This window comes from Marmota monax, unplaced genomic scaffold, assembly GCF_021218885.2.
Source record: "Marmota monax isolate L192 unplaced genomic scaffold, Marmota_monax_Labrador192_F-V1.1 WCK01_AAM20220418_F8-fsc00322, whole genome shotgun sequence".
Lineage (NCBI taxonomy): Eukaryota > Metazoa > Chordata > Mammalia > Rodentia > Sciuridae > Marmota > Marmota monax.
This window is the reverse complement of record NW_026692168.1, coordinates 615,114-621,113: the sequence shown is the minus strand read 5'-3', so window position 1 is coordinate 621,113 and position 6,000 is coordinate 615,114.

Sequence of the window (6,000 nt, the reverse complement as noted above, 5' to 3'; positions counted from 1 at the left end):
TTCATGGGGGAACCATGGAGAGGATGACTTGCAGGGCCTAGGGACCCACTGCGCTCACTGTCAGCCAGACCTTGGCCAGGACTCCATTCATCACATACTCCATTTATTATGGGGCCCATCTGTGGTGGGGCCTCCACGTATCCCCACTTTAGTGAGAGTCATGATGGTACTTCAGGTCCCTGCGTATCAGTGCCAACTCAGACTGAGTCCACTGGTCCTTATGATATTGGGCATTGCCCATTTCTTGGTGTACCCTCGCTAGAGCATTGCAGCATTCTTCTTAATGGGCAGCCAGCCTTCTTTTCAATCAGTTTTGGATGTAAAAATGGACTCAGATGTGAAAACTGGGAGGGGAGTGTGGCTGTTTATTGGGGTGACTGCCCCACCTTCTTGATCATTCACCCTCAATTTCTTTTAACATGCACATTGAGTAGTGCCCTTTCTGGCTTCCCACCTCACTTGCCTTCAGTGTTGCTGTGTTCTGTTACCCATTTCCATAACCCTCGCAGGTCATGCCCCTGAGCAGTCACTCCAACCTTGTCAGTCACTATGCACCCACCTGGCTTCTGAGGTTGCCCCAATTGTGCCTTTTGGGATTAGTGAAAATACTCATATGCTCTAGAAAGTGTACTCACCTATGCTTGAATAAAAGTAAAGGAAATAAGATACCAGGATAAAGAAACCGTCAGAGCTGCCCAAGACATGGGTATGGCTTCCTCTCAGGCACCCAGAACGCACTCCATCTCGGGACAATAAACTACCATATATACAAAATACTTTGGTCTCAAGGAAGCTAATTCTTAATATCCAGCAGGTCACATAGCCAACCTCAGTAGGTGTGATCAGGCTCAATAATAAGATAACATAACAGAAATCAGATACAAACAATCATTCTGGAACTTTTCTTTTTCTTTTTTTAAATTTTTTTTTAGTTGTAATAGGAAAAAATACCTTTATTTTATTTATTTTTATGTGGTGCTGAGGATCAAACCCAGCTCCTCACACGTGCTAGGCGAGCGCTCTACCACTGAGCCACAACCCCATCCCTCATTCTGGATCTTTTCTATAAACAATGGTGACAAGTTGGTATGGACCATCCCTGGTGTTTTTTAAACTCAACACAGAACTACACTGATTACTAACTTGTGAATGCTATTCTGGATGGGTCAGTACCACAGCTTTAGGATCCTCTGGGGATGAGCACAATGTTGCAACAAACCAGGTAAAATTAACCCTGTGTCTACACAGAAAGTTAAGGGCTACTCCTGGCCCCTATTGTTTTGGGTCTTATCATTCCATCGCTATCCATAGGCCTGACTCTGTGAGAACCTGTCTATCCAGTCCCACACAGAGGAGAGCAACTCTGAACTTACTGATGCTGGTGCCCTTCAGATTAGCACATTAATTCTGGCTAAGGAAGGACGGACTCTGAACCTCCCTGTCAGCTGGTGTGTTTTCTGGACTTTACACAGTATGTCTACTCCAGCTGGACTGCAGCCCAATGCCTTCCTACACCACCTACCAGGCAACTCTGGCATCTCTACCCCTCTTAGTGTGGGCCTTTGTTTTTTCCTGCTTCTAGGAGCCAAGTTCACACTCTCTCGGGGGGCAGAGGGGGAGAATCTTTGCCAGAGCGTTAAATTCTATATTATGAAAGAGAATGTCCCAAACCAACACAGTCTCCCTCTTCCAATTTCATGTTCTGGGCTCTTCGACTCAGCACCCTCAGGAGCCAGCCCCACAGGTCCCTCTTGCTCATGACTGCTGATTGGGTCTGGCAGCTTCATTTTCTCTCTGACTATGCCCGTCATGCCCCTGAATTATTCTGTGAATTAACCCTAGTCTATGTTTAACGGCCAAGCAGAGGGGAGTCATCCTAAAGAAGCTCCATGTTGATGTGGGAAATTTTTTTTGCATTTTCTTCAAGCTCAGGTGGGGAAGTACACTTCTGCAGATGCAGAGCTTTGAAAGGAATCTCGTAACCCAAGATTTCAGGAGCGTCACCTAAGATGTCCCCATTTCATATTCAGGGTCATATCCTTTCCCAACAAAAGCTTTCACCTTGTCATAGCTGTCCTACCTGGATGGGAATCTTAATCTCTGTAGCATGGAGAGCTACTCCATTGGACTTAGCAATGGTCCCCCAATTACGTTATCTTCAGTTATTGTCTTCCCTGTGTTTCCAACACCTGGCACATCACACTCACTAGTGCATTCTCTTCCACCAGGACACCATCCCCACTGACCAATTTAACAACTAGACTGCCACCTCACACCAGGGGCTATCTGTGCTCCAGTGTCCACAAATGACCAGGTCCTCACTGACATTCATGCAAGCAAGTGATCAGCTCTAAAACCCACATAAACATCTGCTTTCCTGGACCACCCCGACACCAACTGCCCCAAGCCAAGTTCCTAGGCAGCAGAGGTCTTAGGAGAGAGAATGTTTCTTAGAACACACCATCGACACCTGAAAAGGTGGGGACAGGAAGCAGGCCTGAGCAGATGAAGAAATCAAGCTACAATTCAACGACACAACAGCCTGGCCACCCCCCCATGGGGAGTTCTGGGATTAAAATGGCCCATCTAGCTTGCCTGGCATGGGGTCAAAAGGACCTGGCCTTGGATCGCCCTGACTCAGGTGACTCTTGCAGCCAAGGCAATCCCTGAAGGTTTGGACAGAGGTAGCCTGTCTTAGAAGCTCTCCCAACAGCTGGAATGAGTCATTCCAGAAGGTAGTCTGGGCAGCATGTCCCCACATCCATCACACACCACATTGTAGATATTTAAGTACTTTGATAACTTTGATAAGGGTTTGCTTTGTAATCTTATATATTTTATTTTATGCATTTAAAAATATTCTGAGAAAGGGCTTTATCAGACTGCCAAGGGGTTCCATGGCATAAAACAGGTTAAATAACCTCTGATACAAAAGTATACAATGATACTTTCTCTCCAGGCTTGATGATGCCCATCTGGTGATGGGTGACTCAGAAGCTAAGGCAGGAGGATCACAAGTTCAAAACCAGCCTCAGAACTTTGTAAGGCCCTAAGCAACTTAGCAAGACCCTATCTCAAAATAAAAACTAAAAAAGGCAGGGAATGTGGCTCAGTGGTTAAGCACCCCTGGGTTCAATCCCCAGTAAAAACAATGCCAAAAAAAAAAAAGATTCCTTCTCTTTCAGAAACTTCATTGGAAATTTGGCTTTTATCTTTCTCTCAAATTATCTACCCCTCCCTCCCCTCCAGGGTCTGCCAACATATTTACATGTCAGAATCTCATGATAGACAAATTCAAGGTCTTTTTCTATTTTCCTAGGGAAAGTACATATGGCAGAGACAGATTTCTACCAAATCCTTTCTCCTCTTCTTCCCGGGCCTGCGACTCTCCTACATTCACAGGTCTCCTTTGCAGTTAGGGATGGCCAGGTGTCTAAGTTCTGGCCATGGAGTGTGATCAGATGCCACTGGCAGCCTGTAAGACAGCCAATGTGCTTCCTCCTTCCCTTCTGCCGGCTGGACCTTGCAAACGACTCTGCCTCCACCAAGCAAAAAATAGTAAGGCCCTACAGAGCTGCGGAGCCTCAGGATGGAAGGAGCCTGAGTTCCCTGAAGCTCTCTCCAAGGAGGCTACCCACCACTCTGGAACACCACCCTGGGCTACTAGGGGAGTCATGCTTGAACCATTATATTTTGGGGTCCATTTGTTACAACACTTTAATAGCAGAGGCTCCAAATTCTACAGATCTGGATCTCAGTTCTAACTATATCTGGGACACTATTCAATAAAGGATTTGAAGTCCAGGGAAGGTAATAGATTTGTCTAAGGTCATACAAAATGGCTAAGAATAGGACTCCGCTCTCCTGCTACCTGACCCTTTTTCTTCCCTCTATGGCTATCTGCCTTCTATGGTCCTACAAGTGTTGTGCTGTATGTGACCATGAGGTTTCTATTTCCACAAGAGGGAACAACAGGGAGGGAGAGGATGCGTTTTTTTCTTGGCCTGCATTAGTGAGCCATTAGCTACCTACAGTGATAAAATTATCTGGAATGAACACTCAGCTCCACATCACATACAGTTCAATGTCAGATCTGTTTAAAGTTGTTCCTAGCATTCATTATCTCCATTTAATACAGGCAAATGTGACCATTGAGTATCAGGGGGCTACACTGTCATCAGGTCTCCATTACACTCCATCTTGAGGGGTGAAAATAAGAACTTTGAATGTGGAAGATGGTTAATTTGTTACAGATTATTTTACGTGCATACAGAAAATAAGTTGAAAAGGAGGATGGAATAAATAACAACCATTTATGATTTAATGAATGCTATGTCAATCACTGTGTAAGAAATCTTGAATGCGTGTACCCACACACACACACAGATTTCTGTATTAGCCAACTTTACTCTTGTAAAAAACAGCTCCCAAAATCTCAGTGGCATATGCAACAAATATTTATTTCTTGTTCACATTATATGTACTTTTCTACCTGAGATCTCAGCTAAAGGAGCCATGCTATGCAGACTGCCATTTTGGTGGTGGAAAGAAAGAGTCATATGGTAGAAATTTGCAACACCTCTTAAAGCTTCTGCTTGGACATGCCTACATCACCAGACAGTGATGGACAAGGATGTATAAACCCCCACGCAGAAAAAGGAAACTACTGGGGAAAGTAAAAAAAATATCAAATTTGCAAGACAGATAGTAATTCTACCCCTCTCCTCATTTTCAGAGAGGAAATGAGTAACTTTGCTAAGCTCCTTCTTGAGACTGGAAATACCCTATCCAATTGGGGTGATTAGAGAAGGCTTTGATAAAATTCGGGCTAGGGAGAAGGTTTGAAGGTTAGGTAGGAAGGATATTGGCGGATGGAGAGAAAGAGAGCAGGGACTTTGCAGGCAAAAGCAATTCCAGAGTACAAAGGTGGAGAAGTGTTCTGGTTAAACAACTTCCACTGGCAACAGTGTAGGTGAGAGAAAATCAGAGAGGACAGGGGCTCATGAGGCCAAGGGCTTCAATGCTGGACCAAGGATTTCACTTCACTTAGGAGGCCATGAGAAGCTTTTTGCTATTTGAGCAAGAGTCTGCTTGACATTTTAGTTAGCTTTTATCACTGTGTCCAAAATACGAGAACAATGTAGAGCCAGGCACTGTGATGCATGCCTGTAATCCCAGTGACTCAGAAAGCTGAGGCAGAAGGATCACAAGTTTGAGGCCAGCCTCAGCAACTTGTCTTAAAATAAAAATTAAAAGAAAAAAAAGACTAGATTATAGCTCAGTGGTAAAGCACCCCTCGGTTCAACTCCCAGTATCAAAAATAAATAGCAGGGCACGTGGCACACATCTGCAATCCCAGTGGCTCAGGGGGCTGAGGCAAGAGATCCAAAAGTTCAAAGCCAACCTCAGCAAAGCCAGGCGCTAAGCAACTCAGTGAGACTCTGTCTCTAAATAAACTACAAAATAGGGATGGGTAGGTGGCTCAATGGTCAAGTGCCCCTGAGTTCAATCCCCAATACCCCCCCAAATAAATAAACAAATAAATAAATGAACAATTTAAAGGAGGAAGTTTGTTGTGTTCATGGTTTTAGAGATTTGGTCTATGGTCAGTTGACTCCAGAGCTCTGGACCTGAGGTTATGGAGTATACCATGGCAGAACACCATGGGGCAGAAAGCAGGCTCAGGACATCGCAACCAGGAAACAGAGAGGGCTTTCTGTTTCCTCACCAAAGACAAAATATAAATCTCAAAGCACCCCCGCTCCACAGTGGACAAATTATAAACCTCCAAAGACATTTATTTCCTCCAGCCACACCCTACCTGCCTATAGTTTAATCCCTATCCCTGGATTAATCCACTCATTAGGTGACACATCTCATAATCTGATCTTTCACCTCTGAAAATGCTTGCATCATCTCACACATGAGCTTTTGGCGGACACCACATATCTAAACCATAACACATAATTAAAAGCATCTCTTCTGAAGTCTGATCAAACT